Source organism: Oryctolagus cuniculus, chromosome 3 (genome assembly GCF_964237555.1).
Source record: "Oryctolagus cuniculus chromosome 3, mOryCun1.1, whole genome shotgun sequence".
NCBI classification, from domain to species: Eukaryota; Metazoa; Chordata; class Mammalia; order Lagomorpha; family Leporidae; genus Oryctolagus; species Oryctolagus cuniculus.
This window is the reverse complement of record NC_091434.1, coordinates 101560356-101585444: the sequence shown is the minus strand read 5'-3', so window position 1 is coordinate 101585444 and position 25089 is coordinate 101560356. Positions and strand designations below refer to the sequence as shown.

At 36.5% G+C, this 25089-nt stretch overlaps 1 protein-coding gene, 1 non-coding gene and 1 pseudogene across 10 annotated transcripts in view; all 3 read right to left on the bottom strand.

Moving 5' to 3' along the window:
- The window catches only part of LRP1B (LDL receptor related protein 1B), a 2140503-nt gene that overhangs the window by 1059025 nt on the left and 1056389 nt on the right, over positions 1-25089 (bottom strand). The window lies entirely within an intron of this gene.
- On the bottom strand, positions 13910-23325 carry LOC127491773 (acidic leucine-rich nuclear phosphoprotein 32 family member E pseudogene; annotated as a pseudogene).
- LOC127491868 (U6 spliceosomal RNA) lies at positions 24072-24178 on the bottom strand. The gene has a single exon (XR_007920801.1). It is a non-coding gene; the product is annotated as a U6 spliceosomal RNA (small nuclear RNA).

Genomic DNA, 25089 nt, shown 5'->3' with positions numbered 1-25089 from the left:
AATAAGGCCTACTCAGTTATATGTTTAAGTCCTCCAATTTATTTAGTAATTCAGTAGTATCCCTCTGATAGCTCCTGAAGAACTTCCACTAAATCTTAGTGTCACTTTGCAAAGTAGCATGTAAACCAGCAAAATGTTCATTTTACAGTAGAATAAACAGATGATTGGGGAGTATATATGATTCCTTATGGTGACTTGGGGACGAAAAGAACAGGGACAGTATAATGATTTTGTGACTATCACTTCAGTGCTTTTTCTACCCCACCTTGACCAAAACAACTTTGTTCAAGGAAGACCAGCACTTTTATATTACATATGTATTGTTATTCTGATTTTCTTCAAATTTCATATTTTATGGAGTGGTGTGTTTATAGTATTGCAGTTCATTTTGCTATTTGCTGACCATGTAAATAAAGCTGTTAGTTCCTAAATAACATTAAGCCATCCATTTATTTTCATATCTATCAGCTTCATATTTACTAGGTATTTTATTTAAAATTTACTTAATCATTTTCTAAGTTATTACAAACATTGCAAGCAAATTTAGAAGCAACCTATGTACCTTTCCATTTATCTTTGAGTTTTTCAGCTGTCATTTTTCTATTTCCCATTTCATCTACTTTATGAATAAAGATAATGTGGTCTCTGTAGGATAATAATCATAGGCCTGTTTACTTCTTTTTAATAATTCCAATGAAACAGAATTTAGAAGTGCCTGAACTTTATTGCCCCCAGCCATAATTCTTGATGTTTTGTGTCACTTTTAGTGGGTTTGTTTTAAAATGCCAGTACTGTAGCCTTTTGAAAATGTTTTTAAATCAAGTTGGATCAAATACTAAGGGACAGATGGTAAGTAGTTTCAACTTGAAGTAATTTAATAGAATGTGGAGAAAAAGAATAAGATAGGACTAGTACAAAAATTAAAGGCCTTTAAAACATCATAGATTGATCTTACTGAAATAGTACCAACATATTAGACAATCTCACCACTCTCTTACCAATTATATAGTAATTCCTAACTTTACAGTTAAGGACTGCTACACTTATGATTGTGGGAACAATACAAATATTAAAAATCAGAGTATGTGGAAAAAATCTTTTAAAAGGTCAAGTTGAAGAATAGCAGAATAATGTGCTTCCAAATAGATATGAGATAGGATATATCAACCAATAGGAAAAAATGGATTTTTGAAGATGTGTCTTAGTCATTTAATCCATTGACTTCAAGATGAATTAAACTAAATTAACTAATTGGCTAAGTATTTCCAGCCATAAAAACATGAATACATAAACAAACCACTAGTTTCTAAAACATAGCAGTGGGACTCAAATTAGCTAGTTCAAAACAGAAGTGCTTAGTTTCTTGTTTAACATATGAATACTGTGACTATTTGCAGACATAATTTAATTGACTTGAGTAGTATCAGGATGTCAGTATGTCTAACCAAGTCTGCCAAGTCATGTAAGTTTGAGAAACATTGAACCAATGGATCAATTCCTAGTTGAAAATAGGTTCTTGCGATTTGTTGTTTCTAAATCTCAGTTTGACTATCACTATAAGTGCATTCAGAAATAAAAGCTAAGGATTTGATTCTCCAAAATACTTAGCATATAGTTTGTATTAAATTTTATTTTTGCCTGGAAATAGCTACCAAGAGTCTACAAAGTTTTAAAAATCTGTAAAGGGAACCAAAACAATATACCTTTCTGATTTCTAGTCTCAGGAAATTCTTTTTCAAGAACTTCACTTTCAACCTCTTTTTTTTTAAATAAAACATAACTGTCATTCAAATAGCTAGTTGACAGTTGATTTTTCTTAATAGTTTAAAAACTCCATTTGTTTACAAGGCAGAAAGGGACACACACACATACACACAAACACACACGGGGAGACAGAGAGAGATGGACAGAGTCCTCACCCTTTAGTTTACTCTGCGAGTATCTGCAATGACTAAATACTGAGCTGGCTTGAAGCCAGGAGCAAGGAATGCAATGCAGGTCTTTCATGTTTGTGGAAAAAACACAATTGCTTGAGCCATAGTGTTGCCCATGGAGACTGAAGTTGGAATCTGGAGTAAGGAGCCAGAACCAGGTATGAAAACCAGAAGCTCTGATATGGGATGTGGTATCTTAGCAAGCATCTTAATTGCTAGGCTGAATGTTTATAAATCCTATATAAGGATTTACTAAGATAAAAACTGAGAATATTAAAATTAGTAAATTCTCATAAGTCAAAACAAATATACAAACATGTGCTAAGCATTATTGGCAATCCTAATAGTGGAAAATCTATAGGGAATTCTGGAATTTTACATAAATGTAGATTAAAAAAAAAAAACCAGCTTGCCTTCTCAGCAGATAGCTAAGATTTCCATATTGCCTCTCAACTGCTCAGGCGGTTAATTTGCACTAATCAGCTGGAGACAAGGGAGAGAAAATCACAGTAAATGGAGGAGGAGTTAATTTTGTGTTTTATAGTCAGTTGTCCTTGGTTGCTAAAGGCTCTATCCTTAACATAGCTATAGGGTGTCATGAATACCCTTGTAAAAAACAGGTGACACTTGTGACCTACTAAAAACATCCCAAAGTTCTTTCATTCAATTGTTCTAACAGATAATATAAGCCCTTTAAATTGAAAAGGAGTGTGAAAGGAAGACCTGAGGGCTTCTCCAAATTCCCCCAGCAGTGTATCCTATAACATTCTCTCTCTACAGATTCTATCACTGAATTTCATTTAGAGGTCTCTGCATACTTTCTCAAAAGCATTCTCTACGTATTCTAGGAGCTTTCAATTTAAAAAATGGAAACATGTTGTCCTTCTAAAGTGAGAGACACATACATTGACACTTAGGAGATGCCTACATACTCCTCCCAAAAGCCTGACTGCAGTGTGCCATCTTCCTGAATATATATTCTATCATATTCTCACAATTATGGGATCAAAGTCCTGTAATTGCAAAGGAAAAGCACAGTGACTTACAGAAACCTAAAGCAGTATATCAAATAGTAATTTATTCATATCATGTTAAGATTTTAAAGGCCAAAACTACTCTTCAATGTTAAACCAAGTGACTTTTCCTTCTTTCAATTTTTTTTTCTTCAATTCAATTCAATACAAGGAAGCCATTAAATACTCTCTACATGCAAAGTGCTCAACACGGAGGGAATAGAGGGATGTGTAAGTCACAGTCCTGGACTAAGCAGTAAGAACTCTTACGAACTGAAGGTCTATAGTCAACATAATGTGTTTTGGCAAGCACTCACTAAAAATGCATTTTATGACTTAAAGAAAATTTTTAATTGGTTTTAAAATGGCTTTTAAAAAAGCTGGTATGGGGACAGCATTGTAGCATTACAGATTGAGCCACCTCCTGTGAGGTGCCAGTTGGAGTTCCAGCTGCTCCACTTCTGATCCAGCTGCCTGCATGCAAAAATGGCCCAAGTGCTTGGGCCCCCGCACACATGTGGGGACTCAGGTGTGGCTCCTAGTTTCGGTCTGGCCCAGTGAGATTAGATTTGAATGCGGTCATTTGAGGAGTGAACCAGGGGATCAAAGATCTCTTTCTTTCCCTCTCTCTCTCTGCCCCTTTCTCTCTGTAACTCTGCCTTTCAAATAAATAAATACTTTTCAAAGGAAAGCTGATAGGAAATTCTCAATTACTTAGAAGTATCCTGCAATATGGGGACTTTCCATTGATGATAGCTTCTGAGGAGTAGCAGGTTCTAAGAAGAAATGCAGGTGTTGAACTCTCCTGCAACAACAAATCCCAGAACCAAAATTATCTATTTTTTAAACAGAGCAAGGCTTAGATTGAAATTGTACACTAAGTAATTGTTTCTTATACTGTAGTCAGTCCCTCAAAGAAGAAAGCTCAGTTTTGGTTCATTTTATTTTTTTGAAAATCTAACAGAAAAAAAATCTTTGTTAATGTGACTTTCAGTGTACCCATTTTGAAAGTAAATTTATGTTTATAGAGTAATCATAAAGATTTTTTAATGCTCAGGTTCATTGATCTCTAAAATGGGTATTGATTTAGGTTGACGCATATGAAATTGACAAGTTTTGGCCATTTTAACCTCCACAAATAGCAATTTCAATAAAATATTCTCTATATCAAATAGTACATGATTGCATCAAATAGAAAATCTTTTGTGAAAATATCTTGTTAATTTCAAATGCTTCTCTGATATAAATACGGTAATAAGACAAAACTGATTTAAATCATAAATATTAACCTAGATAGTTTTCAGCATTTTTATTATTAACTGTTGAGTTTTGTCTTTTTTATGATTCTAAAATGAATTCATCATCTTGTTCTTGGCTCTGAAATGAAAGAATGAAATGAAAGAAATGTAAATCCAAGACAACTCTTTCTTTAGACAGAGAGCTGTTGTTTTTTTGCTTTGTTTTACTCATTTGGCTTCATCAGCCTATATAAGAACTCTGAGAATCCTCCGGAATGTTGGAACAAGCAGCAATAGTCAGAAAGCATCAGGTATTATTTAAGTTGTCTCTAATTCAAGTTTACATTGCAGTGTCTACCTTCAGTTGTACACTGGAATTCTACCCTAACAGTTATTAAAAAAATACAAGTATAATAATAATTCCTGTATCAGAAAACTTTTAAAGGTTAATTTCTTGTTTAACTCATTTACATATGTTAAAAGTACAGGTTCTTGAAACAGACAGAGGTAGTTTGTATTCAAATCTAAGCCGTTCCATTTACAAAAAAATTAGACACTGGCAAGGCATTAATCTCTGTAAATCTTTGTATCTTTTTCTGGAAATCGAACAATTCAGGGAAAACCTCGTAGAGCTATTATCAGATTTATATACAATACGTCAGGTGAGTATTCAACTATGGCGTGTGTAGCAGTATCTATAAATCCTATTACAGATGTGATGTTTCAGAGATGTCATAATAGATAATATTTGAGAGTCTGTGACATCATCCCATCTAAATCTTTTCTTAGAGAGGATTGCCGCACTTGAAGGCTTATGCTTGGAGTACTGTCATAGAAATAACTCTCTTAAAACAACAGTTTCTTTGCTTTGCCACCAGATGGTGATTGTGTCTTCCTTAGTAACTTAAAAAATACTAGCTTTGCCAATTTAAGAAGCAAATGTTAAGTACGTGTGTGTGTGTTTGTGTGTGTATATATACATAGATATTTGGTAATTTCTTTCCTAAACAATTTCAAATGATTTCAAAGCTTCTGTCTTGAATCTAATTTGATTAATTTTTAACTTTTTACTTAACTTAAGCTTGCATTTTATAGCTCTAAACTACCTATTACCCATTCTAAATAAGTTCTCTAATATTTTCTGTAATCATAACATAATGATCAAGTTTTTAGATCATATGTTGTTTAAGAATTGCATTTGTGAGCGTCTACCTAAATATTATAGCTTTCCTTTAAAATTATCTTCTTCATAAAAATAACGGCTATTAAAATGTCAGTTAAAACATGTTTCAAAACACTAGCTCATTTTCTTGATTCTTAGATATTTTTGAGATAGGTAACTAACTGCTTCTATTTTCTTATGGTTTTCTAGTTTCAATTCATACAATCATTATTTGCTATTTCCCAGGTTCCTTCTTAAACACTTACTTATTTAAATAACGCTTTAGAAGAAAAAAATTTTTAGGGGCTGGCGCTGTGGTGTAGCAGGTAAAGCCACTGCTTGCGGTGCCAGCATCCCATATGGGTGCCAGTTAGAGTCCTGGCTGCTTCACTTCTGCTCCAGCTCTCTGCTGTGGCCTGGGAAAGCAGTAGAAGATGGCCCAAGTCCTTGGGCCCTGCACCCGCATGGGAGACCTGGAGGAAGCTCCTGACTCCTGGCTTTGGATTGGCTCTGATCTGGCCTTTGTAGCCAACTGGGGAGTGAACCAGTGGTTGGAAGACCTCACTCTCTTTGCCTCTTCTTCTCTCTCTGTGTAACTCTGACTTACAAATAAAAAATAAATAAATATTAAAAAATAAATAAAGAAAAAGAAAAAGAAAAAAATTAAGAAATAGACATATTTCCTAGAGACTCAGCAAACTTGCATGAAATGCCTGAGCTTAGTTCTCAAACTGGCACAGTAAATTCCTTTTCAGAAAGGAAAGACAATTATCAGCATACCTCAAAATGTTCATGCAAAATACACATGATGTACAAAGAAGGAGGTACCTTTCCCTGAAGGGAGGAGTGAACTTCCACTTTGACTATGACCTTGTCTAAATATGATCAGAGTCGGTGAACTCAAAAGGCTTCCATAGCCTTGGCAACTCATGACAAGAGCCTAAGGTGATTACTGATGCCATAAACAAGAGTGTCAATTTGTTAAGTCAACAACAGGAGTCACTGTGCACTTACTCCTCATGTAGGATCTCTGTCCTTAATGTGCTGTACAGTGTGATTTAATGCTATAACCAGTACTCAAACAGTATTTTTCACCTTGTGTTTCTATGTGGGTGCAAACTGTTGAAATCTTTACTTAATATATGCTAAACTGATCTTCTGTATATAAAGAGAATTGAAAATGAATCTTGATGTGAATGGAAGGGGAGAGAGAGCGGGAAAGGGGAGGGTTGCGGGTGGGAGGGAAGTTGTTGGGGGAGAAGCCATTGTAATCCGTAAGCTGTACTTTGGAAATTTATATTCATTAAATAAAAGTTAAAAAAAGAAAAAGTATAGTATAATAAACAATAACATGTTTATTATCAAGTAAAAAAAATTGACATAATGTAGAATCTGTGTGTAGACTCCAAAACTTTGTGCATCAAAGATAATCTCTTTTAATCTCATTTCTCCACAACATTTTTTAGTATTTCTTTTTTTTTTCTTTTTCTTTTTTTTTTTTTTTTTGACAGGCAGAGTGGACAGTGAGAGAGAGAGACAGAGAGAAAGGTCTTCCTTTGCCGTTGGTTCACCCTCCAATGGCCGCCGCGGCCGGTGCGCTGCGGCCGGCGCACCGCGCTGATCCGATGGCAGGAGCCAGGAGCCAGGTGCTTTTCCTGGTCTCCCATGGGGTGCAGGGCCCAAGCACCTGGGCCATCCTCCACTGCACTCCCTGGCCACAGCAGAGAGCTGGCCTGGAAGAGGGGCAACCGGGACAGAATCCGGCGCCCCGACCGGGACTAGAACCCGGTGTGCCGGCGCCGCTAGGCGGAGGATTAGCCTAGTGAGCCGCGGCGCCGGCCTTTTTTAGTATTTCTTACATTTACGGATGGGGGATATGAAAGAAGAAATGAGAGAAAGAGCAAAACAAGAGAGAAATAAAGCCCACTTCTTCATTTGCAGTATTTTTCCATTAAATGACTGAGTTTTTAGATGAAATAAATAATTATTTTCTTGAACTACTGAATGAAAATATTAAAAAAAAGTTTTCGCAAAGAAAAGTGAAGCACTGGAAATGAAATAGAGTTGTGATCTCACCAAATTTAAGTTTACACACATTGTTTACATATTTGATTCTCAGCAGCATTAGAGTTTAAAATGTTTCATTTGTTATTTCTTCTCTACTTTGCTTCCTTCTTTACTCTCTATTAAACAAACTGGTAATAGCTGGAAACTTTTCTTCCTCTTCAGCCTTCAGATTGTGGAATACTAAGGTAATTTTATGAAGTCTAACTATTGATCAGAAGTACAAATTTACCTCTGTTTCTTTGTGTGTTTTGTGATCAGCAGATATCAAAATGTTGTATTGTCCAAAAAGAACACAGATATTTAGAATGATTTTAGGTAACTAAAAATGTATAACATAGGATGTATATATATGTATATATATTATATATATTATTCCTCTATCATTCTAGATATTAATTTCTCTTGGGAACAGTTATGGGATATTCTACTTTCATTTTCATAAGTTTTATATTTGTAAGATACTCTTTTTTTATCATTTTTTTTAAAGATTTATTTATTTATTTGAAAGAGTTACACAGAGAGAGGAGAGGCAGAGAGAGAGAGGTCTTCTGTCCGATGGTTCACTCCCCAGCTGACCGCAACGGCCAGAGCTGTGCCAATCCGAAGCCAGGAGCAAGGAGCTTCCTCCGGGTCTCCCACGCAGGTGCAGGGACCCAAGGAGTTGGGCCGTCCTCTACTGCTTTCCCAGGCCACAGCAGAGAGCTGCATTGGAAGAGGAGCAGCCGGGACTAGAACCGGTGCCCATATGGGCTGCCTGTGCTTCAGGCTAGGGCGTTAACCCGCTGCGCCACAGCGCTGGCCCTATATTATTTTAAGACCATACTTTATAACCTCACAAACCAAATTCTGCCAACTGTGATGAGGAGACTCTGTGTATCACTGAATAGATAGAGTGACAAACAGAAAGGAAGAGATACTACAAGGAAACAATTAGAAGGTGCAGAAATTATACCATTCAACCTCAAATCGAACCAGAGATTATCAAGATTTGAAAAACATTTAAAATAGTCTAGCGAATGAAATTTATAGGAGAAGAATTCAGGTTCTTTCTATTTTTATTGGTATATATTACATCTTGGGATAGGTGAGAGAGATGAATTGTATCTATATGTGATCTATGATTAGAAGATCAGCAATATCTCTCTCTGGACCACTCTATCTACTATCTTCTCTTTTGTGGACTTTCAATCTAATGACCCAGAAAATAAAACAATATTTGTCAAGTCACTGGTGAGCTGCTTTAGAAAATTAAAAAAATATATATATAGAATAAAATGGGAAATTATTTATTACAATTTAAACAGTAATGAAATCATAAAAATTTAAATTCAAATTTAAATATAAACAGAAAATTTTGCATAATATCTGAATGCCCAAGACAACAATATTTGAAAAAAATACAAGAATTATTTTAAAGAAAAAAATTTACAAATCTTCATAAAATTTATATTATATATGAACTTGCTATATTGACCCCTTCAAACAAGCAGGATAACAGTAACTTACGTTCAGAGTTTGGAAGAGCCAGGGATCATTTCTTTCCTTTGTTGAAAATGCAGTACACAGAAGAGATGATACAGGGACAGTTATGACAAGGTATAGATGGTTACCAAGGAGGCTTTTCACATTGGCATGTATATATCTACCTTCAACTTATTTCTCTAAAACTCCTCGATTCTACTTTTCTTCAAAGCTACTACTACATTTCTCCTCTTGCCTCCCTCCTGTTTTATTATGTTAAAACTCCATAAATAAAGTATCTGAATCTATGGTCAAATATTTCTCTACTCTGTGTCATCTACTCTTGATGTTGCTCCTATCAAGCCCTAAGTGGTCTGTTCCTCAGGTTCACATTTCTGATCTTACCTTATCCTCTGTCTCATCTATGTTGCTCAAGCCATACTGTTCTTCCTTGCTGTTCTTCAAAGATAGAAATTTCTTTCAGTGTCAGAACCTTGCCATCTCCTCTTCTGCCTTAAATGGTCTTCCTCTTCACAGTTGTGGGGCTACCTCTTTTTTATTTCAATTAATCACTCAGAAATCGCCATCACACTGAGGTCATTAAACCCAATACACTTCTCCACAAACATTTCAGCCTTCATCCTCCTACAAAAGTATTTTCCTTCATTATTCATCAGTCTTTCATACACATAAGTTATTTTATTTTATTTTTTAAAGATTTCATTTATTTATTTGAGAGGTAGAGTTACAGAGAGAGGGAGAGAGAGAGAGAGAAAGAGAAAGTTCTTCCATCTGCTGGCTCACTCCCCAAATAGCTGCAACAGCCAGGGTTGGGCCTGACCAAAGCGAGTAGCCAAGAGCTTCTTCAGGTCTCCCATGTGAATGCAGGGGCCCAAGCACTTGGGTTATCTTCTACTGCTTTCTCAGGCCACAGCAGAGAGCTGGAATGCAAGAGGAGTAGCCAGGACTCAGACTGGTGCCCATATGGAATGCTGGCACCACAGGTGGAGGCTTAGCCCACTATGGCACAGTGCCAGCCCCCACATAAATTATTTTAAAAATGTATCATTTCTGATACAATATTATCAATTTTAGTGATATTAAATTATAATAGCTATTTGTTTTTTTCTGTATCTTACCCCATTGAACATAAGGTCCATTAAGGCAGGAAAGTATTATGTCTTATTAGTAGCATATACATAGCTTTTATTTGAGGGAAAATGATGTAAATCAGGACAAGAAAGAAAATACCTAAAGATGCTGAATATTCTCTAATCAAATACAATAAATTATATATAAATAATAAAATTATTCATATTAAAATGAACAATTAAATGAGGATGCTTGTTCACAGAAGCAATATTGTATCATTTCTAATTTGGAAGTTGTCTAAAATGTTATAATTATTAAAAAGGAAGAGAGAAAGTATGTATCAAACTATCAAAAATATTTGAATTAAATAGATGATTTGATAAAATGCCAAAGAATATGATAAATTTTGAAAGTTGATACTTCTATACTTTAGAATAACCAAAAGTGGAACTCAAAACAACTTACATGCAATGGCAGTTCAAATATGAGAGTGAATACATTTAATTAATAAAAACACTTGCTTGAAAGACAAAACAAAATAAGCCAAACATGACACCGCACCACACAAACATGCATGCATACACACACCTTATAATTTTATTAAATAACCTGAAAATATCCTGGAACAAATAAAGAAACAATCAGAGAACAGAAGACTTACTAGTTTAATGTTAAAAAATGTAAGTATTTTAAAAGGAATATATGTATTTAATGCAACTCAAATGTTGCAAAGGAAATTTAATTGGGAATTATTTTTATTTTAAACCTCAGTATGATAAACAGACATGTAATGGGTAGAAATGGAGACCACTGCATGATCTTTAAGTGAAATAAGCCAGTCCTAAAAATGAAAATATTACATTTGCTTTTATTTATGGTTGTCTGCTGTTGCCTTGATAATATAATGTTAATAAATTCCTTAAAAATAATTTATCATAAAAATTTTTGAAGATAAAAGAGGAAGAATTTATCCAGTCAGAACTTAACATGTGTTATGAAATCAGACTCAAAACTGCAGAATTGAGTCATTTCATTATAATGGAAGAATCCACATAGGAGATGACTTCATCACTAAAGTCATTTAACATTGTTCTGGTTATTAAACCCAACCAATTAAAAAAGAGAACAAGTAGGCATAAAATTAGATATGAATCTGAAAAATTATTTTCTAAGTTTTACATCTTGAAAGACGAGATTCAGCAAAACACTTATTTTATAAACCAGAAGAAAATTGATTTAAATAGATAGGAAAAAACAATATACTCAAAGCAACTTTATATAAGTATAAATATATATATATATACAACTATAGTGCTAATGAGCTGTGATTTTAAAATGTACTATATATGAATGAAATTAATATATTTTGATTATTTTTGTAGCACTCATCTATATTCCTGTTGAACTATGTTTTCTTATATTTTAGTTGTTGAACTCTTTATTTAGTGAAGCGTTAAGCCTCTGACTATAATGTAAATTAAAAATATATTTCCTGAAAAATTAAAAAGGAAGGAAAGTAGGGGATTGTATCTATGAACTACACTGAATCTGTTCTCTAACTATTAAAATCACATTAACATGAGAACTGATGGGAACTGTGTTGTAGTAATTATTATGCGTGTGATGTGACCCTGAGAATCTAATGTGTTAATAAATTCCTTTTAAAAAGAATTCATAAAAAATAACTTTTATAAGAGAAACGGAGGAAGAATTTGTCCAGGCAGATATTAACATGTGTTATGAAAACTAGATTCAAAACTGCAGGGAGGCATTCCATACAAAATGGCTTTTACCACTATAGCCATTTAACACTGTTTTGGGGATTAAATCCAACCAACTAACAAGACAACAAATAGAGGATTTCCAAGATGGCTGGAGAGGAAAGCTGTGCTGATTTTGACTCGGGAACAACAGCAGAAGAAAAGTGGAGTAAGTGTATTCCCAGGGGAAAGCTGGAGAGTTTGCAGTGGCGACTCCACAGACAGAAGAGGGATGCTGTGGCGCAGCGGGGGAGGAGCGGGTCTGGGCAGGGACATCACACGTGACTCCCGCTGCTGGGATCGGAAGACACACCAGCTCCTGACAGACAAGCGAAGGCAGACGGCGGTAGCCCAAGCCACTCTTTTTTTTTTTTTTTTTTTTTTTTTAATAACAAATCTTCAGTTTATTTGAAGCAATTCTATTTCAAAAACTTTTAAGTTACAGCAGTCACAGAAAAAATAGGATAGAAACAATAGAAGAATGACCGGGAGTACTGTATTTACTGTATTTTTTAACACTGTCTTGGCTTTATTCAAAACACAGTTGCACAAAAGTATTAATGTAAGCCGGCGCCGTGGCTCAATAGGCTAATCCTCCACCTTCTGTGGCTCACTAGGCTAATCCTCCACCTTGCGGCGCCGGCACACCGGGTTCTAGTCCCGGTCGGGGCGCCGGATTCTGTCCCGGTTGCCCCTCTTCCAGGCCAGCTCTCTGCTGTGGCCAGGGAGTGCAGTGGAGGATGGCCCAGGTGCTTGGGCCCTGCACCCCATGGGAGACCAGGAAAAGCACCTGGCTCCTGGCTCCTGCCATCGGATCAGCGCAGTGCGCCGGCTGCAGCGGCGGCCATTGGAGGGTGAACCAACGGCAAAAGGAAGACCTTTCTCTCTCTGTCTCTCTCTCTCACTGTCCACTCTGCCTGTCAAAAAATTAAAAAAATAAAAAAAAAATAAAAAAAAAAACAAACAAAAGTATTAACGTCAAAGTTTTTAAGGAGAGATTCTTGAGGAACTTAACACACTACCTACATGCTGCTATACAAAGAGCGTTAAAGTAGGACCAAAAATGTCTACAAAATAGAAAACCCACCCTTACCTGTTTGCATGAAAATAACACCCACAAAACTGCATAAGTCTTAAAAGTTATCTGGAGACTCTAGGTGTTGTTTTCAAACCAAAGAACTCTTAATTTTGAATACACAATATGATGATTTATAAGAAAGTCAATATATAGATTTCATTTTAAAAATAAGTATTTTATAATCTGGCATAGTATGCAATGAGAAGTCTTAGGGACTAAAACAGGGCATTTCAACTCTGGAAATTAGGAGGAAAATGTGAAAGTCTTTTGGAAGAGCCCAATCTTTCCACTAAACTTACCCCAAGTGTTTTATTTCAGTCAGTTGTGCGACTTTTTTAGTTTCTCTGCAAATAACTTCACTTTTACTTTAAAACAGAAAACATACATTTTAAACTAATAAAGCAGCAGAAAAACTATACTCAGTAATTTAAGTGTATCCCAGTATTGAAGCAAAATTTCAATTAGTATGATGACACTTTTTTTTAATATTTATTTATTTGAGAGGTAGAGTTAGAAACAGTGAGAAAGACAGAGAGAAACGTCTTCCTTCCGTTGATTCACCCCCCTCCCCCAAATGCCCACTACGGCTGGCGCTGGGCTTATCTGAAGCCAGGAGCCAGGTGCTTCCTCCTGGTCTTCCATGTGGGTGCAGGGACCCAAGCACTTTGGCCATCCTCCTCTGCCCTTCTGGGCCACAGCAGAGAGCTGGACTGGAAGAGGAGAACTGGGACTAGAACCCGGTGCCCATATGGGATGCTGGCACTGCAGGCGGAGGATTAACCAAGTGAGCCACAGCGCCGGCCCTGATGACACTTTTTAAAAACTTACAAATATTCAAACAAAATTTTAGATAATTGAAGTTAAAAAAAGCAATTGCCTTGAACATGAAGCCTCAGTGCCAAAAAGGGAAATGCACTAGTCTACTCAGTAAGCTTTATTTGGTAGCCATACAAGGAAACACACACACTTATCCCAGATATTTTTTTTTAACTTTTATTTAATGAATATAAATTTCCAAAGTACAGCTTATGGATTACAATGGTTTCCCCCACCCCACAAATTCCCTCCCACCCGCAACCCTCCCCTTTCCCACTCCCTCTCCCCTTCCATTCACATCAAGATTCATTTTCAATTCTCTTTATATACAGAAGATCAGTTTAGCATATATTAAGTAAAGATTTCAACAGTTTGCACCCACATAGAAACACAAAGTGAAAAATACTGTTTGAGTACTGGCTATAGCATTAAATCACACTGTACAGCACATTAAGGACAGAGATCCTACATGAGGAGTAAGTGCACAGTGACTCCTGTTGTTGACTTAACAAATTGACACTCTTATTTATGGCATCAGTAATCACCTTAGGCTCTTGTCATGAGTTGCCAAGGCTATGGAAGCCTTTTGAGTTCATCGACTCTGATCATATTTAGATAAGGTCATAGTCAAAGTGGAGGTTCTCTCCTCCCTTCAGAGAAAGGTACCTCCTTCTTTGATGACCTGTTCTTTCCACTGGGATCACACTTGTGGAGATCTTTCATTTAGTTGTTTGTTTGTTTGTTTGTTTGCCTGAGTGTTTTGGCTTTCCATGCCTGAAATACTCTCATGGGCTTTTCAGTCGGATCCGCATGCCTTAAGGGCTGATTCTGACGCCAGAGTGCTGTTTAGGACATCTGCCATTCTATGGGTCTGCTGTGTATCTCGCTTCCCATGTTGGATGGTTCTCTCCCTTTTTTATTCTATCAGCTAGTATTTGCAGACACTAGTCTTGTTTATGTGATCAACGCAGTGCACACTCAGTGCACACTCTGTCTCAGAATGATCTAGTCATCTTCTTCCTCTCCATCATCTTCAGCATATCGTTTCCTCTTCTCCCCTCAAAGACACTCTTCTTCTTCATCTTCCTCTTCTTCGACATAGTCATCATCATCTTCTTCATCCTGAATTTCATCTTTCATTAAGTATGGGAGACCCACTTCTTCTCCCTTTCCCACTTCTGAGCCTGCTTCATCCTCATCCTCACCCTCATCCTCTTCTCCCACTTCCTCAAATCCTTCAGGTGGATCAGCTTCATCTTCATCATCATATTCATCACCATCCTCGTCATCCTCTTCTTTTGAGTCTGGTGCTTTGTTATCCTCCTAATCAAACCCATCCAAGTCTGTGATTTATTGCAGCAATTCAAAAATGCTTCCACTGTAATCTTCCATGTTTGTGATCTGACAGTTAAACAAGTCAAGACTTTTCAAATTTTTAAGATTTTGCAGAGATCAACTGTACTGAGATCTTCGATTTTGTTTCCACTCAGTTTGAGGTAGATAAGATTTGGGCATTTCTCTGCCAGGACTTCCAAGCCTCCAGAAATTATTTTGTCACTAAGTTCCAGCTTTCGAAGTTTATTTAAGCTGGGAAGCTGGGGCAAAGAACTGAGTTCCACATTAGCTGTATTCAGAAACTCCAGTTCTTTAAAAGTATCATCAGACCTTCAATTTCCCCATTGACACAAAGGCAGCTATCAAGGACTAACTCTGTCACCTCCTCTGGGGCTCTGTTCCTTAACTCCAGGTTAATCCTATTCTTCATCTCCATGTCCTCCTCCTGCTCTTCTGTGACTATTCTCCTCCCTACCCCATTCCTGCCTTTCTCACAACCCCCAACCCTAAAAAAATTATTAAATATTTGGAAATGAATGAAAAGAAATGCAAATATAAATGCCTACTACCACCAGATAGGTGTGAAGGAGAAAGAAAAGAATAGCAAGTGGAATCCAAGGGGTTGGGACTCTAACTCAGCTGCCCCCACCTCCTTGTCCACACACCTGCACATGCACACACACAGACACACACATACACACAGTTCCTTCCCCTTCAATGGCTGCTCAGAGACTCCAAGCCACACTTGATATTGCATGATGGAGAACCTTGTGGACCACACTGCCTTTGAGTCTGGCCTGGAGCCCTAGTGGCAGGCAGGGTATCCACCTAATCCACCACAGTGAAGCCTATTTCTTTCTCTCCATGTCCCCACAAAGGGACCAAGCAACCAGTGGTGAGAAGGTACCTCTTGGTAACAGCAGAGGCTGCAGCATCTCTTCTGCACATGACCAGATTTTCCCAGAGGGAAGAATCTACGTTTCCCACTGACTTTGAGTCTGGCTGGGAGGGTTGACAGGGTCTGGGCACTCACTTAGGATTCTGAGGTACCAACCTTACAACCCATCACAGGCTATGGGGCTCAAACTACCAAGGCGGAGCATTTATAGGAAGCTGGCTCTGGAGATGACTCAGCTCTCTTTGGATTGGGAAGGCTTGTCGTGTGGAGAGGTGGTCCTCTGCACCCCCTGATTGTGGGAGCCTTGTGCACTGTGACTGTGGCTATACTGTGAATTCAAGATAGGGCTGGGTCTCTGGGCAATAACTGTGTCTGACTTCATAGGCTCAGAGCTCCCTGATATGGTGAGTCACTATAGAGGGTTCCTTGCTCACATGGAGGACCACATAGATCCTTTGTGCAGCTCATGTACCAGCATGGATGGGGGTTGTACCCAAAATGGGCTAACTCTGGTCATTGATCACCTTGGAGGAGACACAGTGAGGTTGTGAATATGACAACAGGCTTGATCATAACCTCTCCCCTGCTGACAATTTAGGACACCTCTGGGTATTCACTGAACAGGCAGATACTTTACTAAGTCACAGAAGCATCGTTCAAAGATAAAACCCATCAGTGGAGAAAACCAACCAGTGGCTCCATAAATGTCTAAAAGTAGATGCAGAAATATAAGAGAGAACAAGAAAGAAGACAATATGACTCCCCTAGAGGAACATAAAAACACATTAGAATATGAAGATGAAGAGATTGATGAAATGCCTGAAAAGGAATTCAAAAGAATGATCATAGGAGTACACAGAAGCAATGAGTAAATTCATGAGATGAAGAAATCTATACATGACGTCGAAGAAAAATTTTTCCATGAGATAGAGATTTTTAAAGAGAAATAGAACTTAAATATTAGAAATAAAGAATCAAGTTGTCAAATAAAAAATACAGTGGAAAGTTTTAGCAACAGACTTGGTGAAACAGAAGAAAACAAATCTGAGCTAGAAGAATGGAAAATATCTCAATAAGATCACAGAAAAGAAGAAATTAGAATAATAGTTTTTGAGAGCTATGGGATACTATCAAACAAGTCAACAGACAAAGAGAATGGATTAGAGGACCTTTTCCATGAAATAATAACAGAAAATTTTCTTAATTTGGAGAAAGGGACATCCAAGTACAGGAAGCATAAAGAACTTCTAATAGACATAACCAGAAAAGATCTTCAACATGACACACTGGAGTCAAATTTTTAACAGTAAAACATAAAGAAAAAATTCTAAAATGTGCATGAGAGAAGTACCAGGTTATTGCCACAGGATATACAATTAAAATGACAGCTGATTATCCATCAGAAACACTAAATGCTAGGAGAGAATGGAGATTCATAGTCCAAGTCTTAAAAGAAAAAAAAAAACTGTTAACCCAGAGTACTGTACCCTGCAAAGTTCTCATCTTTGAATGAAGGTGAAATAAAGACCATCTATAACAAGCAGAAATTGAATTTGTCACAATCACCCAACTTTACAAATGATGCTGAGGTGTTACACACAGAAACACAAAATGATAGCCATCGTTATAAAAGAATGTGAAGGCAAAAAATCTCCTAGTAAAAGAACAAAGGAAATCCAAGGCAAACAATAGGAATATTTATGGAATAAGAGCAGGAAAAAGCCATTCCTTATAAATAATTCTCTTGAATATCAATGGCCTAAACTCTCCAATTAAAAGATACAGACTTTCTGGATGTGTTAAATAAGATGCATTTATTTGCTGCTACAAGAAACACACCTCACCAACAAAGGTACACGAAGACTTAAAGGATGGAAAAAGTTATCCCATGCAAAAGAAACACAAAAATGAGCAGGTGCAGCTACCATGATATCAGAAATAATATACTTTACACAAAAACTATTAAGAGTCAAAGAGCATTTTGCAATTATTAATGGATCAATTTGATATTTTTAAAAGATTATTGATTACTTTGTAAGGCAGAGTTACAGAGAGGCAGAGGCAGAGAGAGACAGATCCTCCATCCACTGGCTCACTCCCCAAATGGCTGCAATGACTGGAACTGGGCTGATCTGAAGTCAGGAGCCTGGAGTTTCCTCCAGGTCCCCCTTGTGGATGCAATGGCCCAAGTACTTGGGCCATCTTCTATTGCTTTCCCAGGCCATAGCAGAGAGCTGGATCATAAGTGGAACAGCGGGGTAAACCAGTGCCCATATGGGATACTGGCACTGCAAGCATGGGATTTACCTGTTATACCACAACAATGGCCCCTACGGGATCAATTTAAAATGAAGATGTGACTAAAATAAACATATATGCATCCAATACTAGGGTGGCTATCTATTTAAAATAAATGTCAATGGATCTAAAAACAGATATAAACTACAACAGTAAGGGGAGACTTCAAAGCCCAACACCCATTTATGAATGAACATATTTACTAGACAGAAAAGCAACAAAGAACAACAGAGCTAATTAACACTATGAACCAAATAGACCTAACTAATATCTAAAAACATTTCATCCCACAGTTGAAAAAAGACACTTTATTTATTTTTTAAGATTTATTTATTTATTTGAAAGGCAGAGGCAGAGAGAGAGAAAGGTTTTTCATCTGCTTGTTCACTCCCCGGTAGCTGCAATGGCTGGAGCGATGCTGATCCAAAGCCAGGAGCCAGGAGCCTCCTCCAAGTCTCCTATCGGGTTCAGGGGCTCCAAGACCTGGGCATCTTCCACTGCTTTCCCACATGCCACAGCATAGAGCTGGATTGCAAGTGGAGCAGCCAGGATTTGAACCAGCACCCATATGAGATGCCAGCACTGCAGGCAGCAGCTTTACCTGCTACATCACAGTGCCAGCCCCAGAATACACATTCTTTTCATCAGTACAGGGAATTTTCTATAGTATGAACCATATGCTATGCCATAAAAAAAGTCTCAGCAAATTCAAAAAAATTGAAATCTTACCATGTATCTTTTCTGACCACAATGGAGTTAAACTGGAAATTAACAACCTAAGAATCTCTAGAATATATGAAAACACATGGAATCTGAACAACATGCTCCTGAATGAACATTGAGTAACAGACAAAATTAAAAGAGAAATAAAATTTATGGAAATAGATGAATACGATAACACAACATGTCAAAACATGTGGGACTCCACCAAGCAGGGTTAAGATGAAGGATTATTGCGTTTAGTGACTAATGAAATTGGAAAGTCATCATATAAATAAGCTATCAATGCATCTCTAGGGTGTAGAAAAACAACAATAAACCAAACTCAAAATTAGTAGAAGGTGAGGAATAATTAAAATTAAAAAGAAATAAAATTGAAAACAAAAAAATTACAGATTAGTGAAATAAAGAGCTGATTTTTTGAAAAAATAAACAATACTGATACACTGTTGGACAAACTAACCTAAAAAAGAGAGTGAAGAACCAAACTAACAAAATCAGAGATGATAAAGAAGTTTAACAGTAGATACCATAGTAATATAAACAATCATCAAGAATTACTACAAAGAGTTATATTCTAACACATTGAAAAATCTATAAGAAATGCATAGATCACTAGACACATACATTCTACCAAAATAGAGGCATGAAGACATAGAAAACCAAAACAAGCCAATAACCAAGATGAAGACTGATTAATAATAAAATTTCTCCCATAAAGAAAAGCCCAGGACTGGATGACTTCACTGCTAAATTCTATCAGACATTTAAAGAAGAACTAATTCTATTTTTCCAAAAGATTTAAAAGAATTTAATGAGAGGTAATCTTGCCAAACTCCTTTTATAGGCCCGCATCACCTTATTCCCAAACCAGAATATGACAGAACAAATAAAGAAAACTATAGACAAATATAACTCATGAACATAGATGCAAAAATCCTGAACAAAATACTAGCTAATCAAATCCAACAACACTTCAGAAAGATCATTCTTCCAGATCAAATAGGAAACATCCTTGGTATGTATGGATGACTCAATATACACAAAATAATAAAAGTTATACATTGCAGAAACAAACTGAAGAATGAAAATCACATGATTATATCAACAGATGCAGAGAAAGCATTTGATATAGTGCAAAATCCTTTCATGATAAAAATCTTCAGAAAGTTACAGATGGAACATTCCTCATTACAATCAAGGCAATATATGACAAACCCACAGATAGCATCTTATTGAATGGGAAAAATTTGTAAATATTCCTAGCAAAATCCAAAAACAGACAATGATGCTCAATTCTACCATTGTGATTCAAGATAATCTTGGAAGCTTTATTCAGAGCCATTAGTCAAGAAAAAGAAATTGAGGGATCAGTGCTGTGGTGCAGTGGGTTAACACCCTGGCCTGAAGCGCTGGCATCCCATATGGGTGCCAGTTCAAGACCCCACTGCTCCACTTCTGATCCAGCTCTCTGCTATGGCCCGGGAAAGAAGTAGAAGATGGCCCAAGTCATTGGGCCCCTGCACCCGTGTGGGAGACCCAGAAGAAGTTCCTGGCTCCTGGTTTAGGATTGGTGCAGCTCTGACCATTGCAGCCATCTAGGTAGTGAACCATTGGATGGTAGACTTCTTTCTCTCTCTCTCTCTCTATGTAACTCTTTCAAATAAAATAAATAAATCTTTAAAAAGACAAAGAAAAAAAATAAATCAAAGGGAAACAAATTGGAAGGCAAAAGTCAAATTTTCCCTGTTTGCTTATTACATGATCCTTTATAAAGGGGAACTAAAAGACTCCACTAAGAGATTACTGGAACTCAAAAGAGACTTTGATAAATTTGTAGGCTATAATACCAACATGCCCAACATGCAAAAATCAATAGCCTTGTTATACGCAGACAATGCCATGACTGAGAACTTGTAAGATCAGTATCATTGACAATAGTCACAAAAAATTTAAATACATTCGAGCAAATTTAACCAAAAAGGTGAAAGATCTCTACAATGAAAGATCTCTATAATGAACATTACAAAATATTAAAGAAAAAGACGATGGTACAAAAAATGGAAAAATCTTCCGTGTTTGTGGGTTGGAAGAATTCATATAGTCAAAATGTCCATAATGCAAAAAATTACAGATTCAGTGGGAACCCAATCAAAATACTAATCACATTCTTCTCAAATCTGGAGAAAATTATGCTGGAATTCCTATGGTAACAAAAGAGATTTTGCATAGCTAAAGCAATCTTAACAACAAAAACAGAGTTGGAAGTTCACAATATCAGATTTCAAGACATACCACAGCACAGTTATAATCAAACAGCCTGGTACTGACACAAAAATAGAACTGTAGAGCAAGCAAACAGAATAGAATCCCCAGAAATCAATCCACATATCTATAATCAAGTTATCTTTGACAAAGGAGCTAAAATCAATCCTTGGAGAAATGAATCTCTTCAAAAATTGGTGCTGGGATAATTGGATCTCTGTGTGCAGAAGTATGAAACAAGACCCCTACCTTAAACGTCATACAGAAATCAACTCAAAATGGATCAAGGATATAAATCTACAGCCAGATACCATCAAATTACTAGAAGAGAGCATTGAAGAAGCTCTGCAAGACACTTGTATAGGCAAAGACTTCTCTGAAAAAAACCTCAGAACAACAAATGATCAAAGCAAAAATGCATAAATGGGATTACACCAATCTAAGAAGCTTTTGTGATGGAAACAATGTGAAGAGGCAACCTAGAGAAGGGGAGAAAATATTTGCAAACTATGCAACTGATAAATCATTAATATCCAGAATCTATAAAAACTCAACAACAATGAAACAAACAATCCAATTAAGAAAAGAGCAAAGGGCATAAATAAACATTTTTCAAAGGATGCAATTCAAGTGGCCAACAGACACAGAAAAAAAAAATGCTCAGGATCACTAGCCATCAGGGAAATGCAAACAAAACCACACACACACACACACACACACACATACACAATGAGGTTTCACCTCACCCCAGTTACAACGATTCCCATTTGGAGATCCAAAAAACCATAAATGTTGGAGAGGATGTAGGGGTAAAGTTTTCCTAAGACACTGTTAGTGGGAATGCAAAATAGTACAGCCATCATACAAGACAGTATGGAGATACCCAAAATAGCTGAAAATAGATCTACCATATGGCCCAGCCATCCCACTCCTGGGAATTTATCCAAAGGAAATAAAATCATCATATGGAAGAGTTATCTGAACACCCATGTGTATTATTGTTCCATTCTCAATAACTAAGATATGGAATCAACCCAGATGCCCATCAATGGATGAATGGATAAAGAATATATGGTGTGTGTGTGTGTGTGTGTGTGTGTGGAATATTACTCAGACATGAAAAAAAATGAAACATGTCTTTCACAACAAAATGGTTGCAACATTATACTTAGTGAAATAAGCCAGTACCCAAAAGACAAATACCATGTTGTCCCTGAACTATGGTAACAAAAAGAGTACCACAAATGTAATACTGAAATTGATATTTTGAGAACTGATTTGTATTTATAACACTTGTCTACAGTGTTGTGGGTTAGTTTTTTTTTCTTCTTACTCTATGTTGAATTGTTTACTCAGCAGAGAGTCAATCTTATAATTATAAAATTAATGGAAAGTATGTCATTGTAAAAATTAAAAGGATAAGAAAGAAATGGGGAGAAAGGGTGGGAACATGGAGGGCAGGAGGGAGGGTAGAGTGGGAAGTGTCACTATGCTCCTAAATCTGTATATATGGAATATATGAAATTTGTTCATTTTATTTAAATAAAACAGATATAGATAAGTCAAAAATAGAATAATAGGCATAAAGTTAGATACAAATCTGTATAATCATTATTTTCAAACAGTTTATACCTAGAAGGACCAAGAGGTTCAACTAAACACTTTTATAAGGAAGAAAAAAATTGATTCAACTAGATAGGAACATAATTAATTCACTCAGGACAACTTTCACCATAAAAATATCAGAGTTAAAAGTTTGCCATATATAAACATGGAAAAATGGTGATATGACAAGTGTTCTTTTTTAAAGGAAAAAGTCTTTTGAAGTTCATAATCAAACACAAACATGGACTGGTGTTCTCGTATAGTGGGTAGGGCTGCATCTGTAATGCCAGCATCCCATATCATTGCTGGTTCAAGTCCCAGCTGTTCCACTTTGATCCATCTCCCTGAAGGTGGCCTGGGAAAGCAACAGAGGATGGCTCAACAGTTTGGGCCTCTATTACCCACGTGAGAGACCTGGAAGAAGCTCCTGACTGCTGGCTTTGGCCTAGCCCAACCTTGACTGTTGCGGCCACCTGGGGAATAAACCAGCAAATGGGAGCACTCTCTCTCCATCTCTGTCTCTCTGTCTGTCTCTCTCTCTGTAACCCTGTCAAATAAATAGATATTTTTAAAGAAAATAAAAGAAAAATAAAAAAGGTGTAATCAACAAAGATATTTTATAAACAATTTTGGAAAAATTACAGGTTTGTGTACTAATTTTAGTATTGATTTTAAAGCTATAATGATTAAAGCCAATGGATATTTATCTAACCATATGAAAAAGACATGCATGTGTTTAGGAAAGACCCATGAACTAATTCTTAAAAATATATTGGCATATGAAAGTTTTTATTTTTATTTCCATTGTGAAACAAAATTTAATGGATATAGGGAGATTGGTACATTCAAATGCTTTAAAAATAAATCCATTTTTACCACTGTGCAGTTTTATATATATATGTATATACACACACACACACATATATATATATACATATATATATACATAAATATATACCATAACTTCTTGGTCTAGACTTCAGTTGAGGGACAACTGCATTGATTCCATATCTTAGCAATTATGTGACTTGAGCTGAAATGAACATGGGGATACAGATAACTCTTTCATACACTGATTTCTTTTCATTTGGGTAAATTCCCAGGAGTGTGATGGCTGGGTCATAAGGCAGATCTATATTCAGATTTCTGAGGTAACTCTATACTATCTTCCACAGTGGCCGTACCAATTTACATTCCTACCAAGAGTGGCTTAGGGTACCTTTTTCCCCACATTCACTCCAACATTTTTATTATTTGTTGATTTCTGTGTGAAAGCCATTCTAACTGGGGAGAGGTTAAACTTCACTGTGTGTGTGTGTTTTTTTTTTTTTTTTTTTGGAACGCTTCACAAATTTGCGTGTCATCCTTGCGCAGGGGCCATGCTAATCTTCTCTGTATCGTTCCAATTTTAGTATATGTGCTGCCGAAGCGAGCACCACTGTGGTTTTTATTTATATTTTCATGATGGTTAGTGATCCTGAACATTTTTTCAAGTCTATTGGACATTTGAATTTCTTCTCTTGAAAAATGCCTGTTCAAATCTTCTGCCCATTTCCTAACAGGATTATTTGTTTTATTGTTGTTGAGTTACCTAACTCTTGATATATTCTGGATATTAATCCTTCATCAGTTGCATAGTTTGCAAATATTTTCTCCCATTCTGTTGGTTTCCTCTTCTTTTTTTTTTTTTTTCAGTCTAGAAGCTTCCCAGCTTGAGTAATCACATTTGTCAATTTTGGCTTTGTTTGCCTGTGCTTCTGGAGTTTTTCCAAGAAGTCTTTGCCTACGTCAATGTCTTGCAAGGTTTCCCCAAGTTCCCTAGACATTTGATGGTATTGAGTCATAGACTAGGGTCCTTGATCCTTCTTGAGAGGATTTTTGTGTAAAGTTTAAGGGAGGGTCTTGCTTCATATTTCTGCATGGGGAGATTCAGTTTTCCCAGAACCATTTGTTGAAGCGACTGTCCTTGCTACAGAGTTTGATTTTAGCTCTTTTGTCAAAGGAAGTTGGTTGTAGATGCGTGGATTGATTTCTGGAGTTTCTATTCTGTTCCATTTGTCTACCCATCTGATTTTTTGTCAGTACCAAACTGTTTCAGTTATAATTGCCCTGTATTATTCCTTGAAATCTGGTATTATGATGTCTTTATCTTTGCTTTTGTTGTATAAGATTGCTATAGCTGATAATAACTAATTGAGTACCTAAAAGGTAATGTATAGAAGTGAAATTGACACTTTGAGGTGCAACAATTTTGGACAGCCCTTGTCTCAATTGTTGAGGAACAATTTTTTTTTTCTTCATACTATCTGTTGAACACTTTACTTAGTGTTATATTAATCTTATGTGT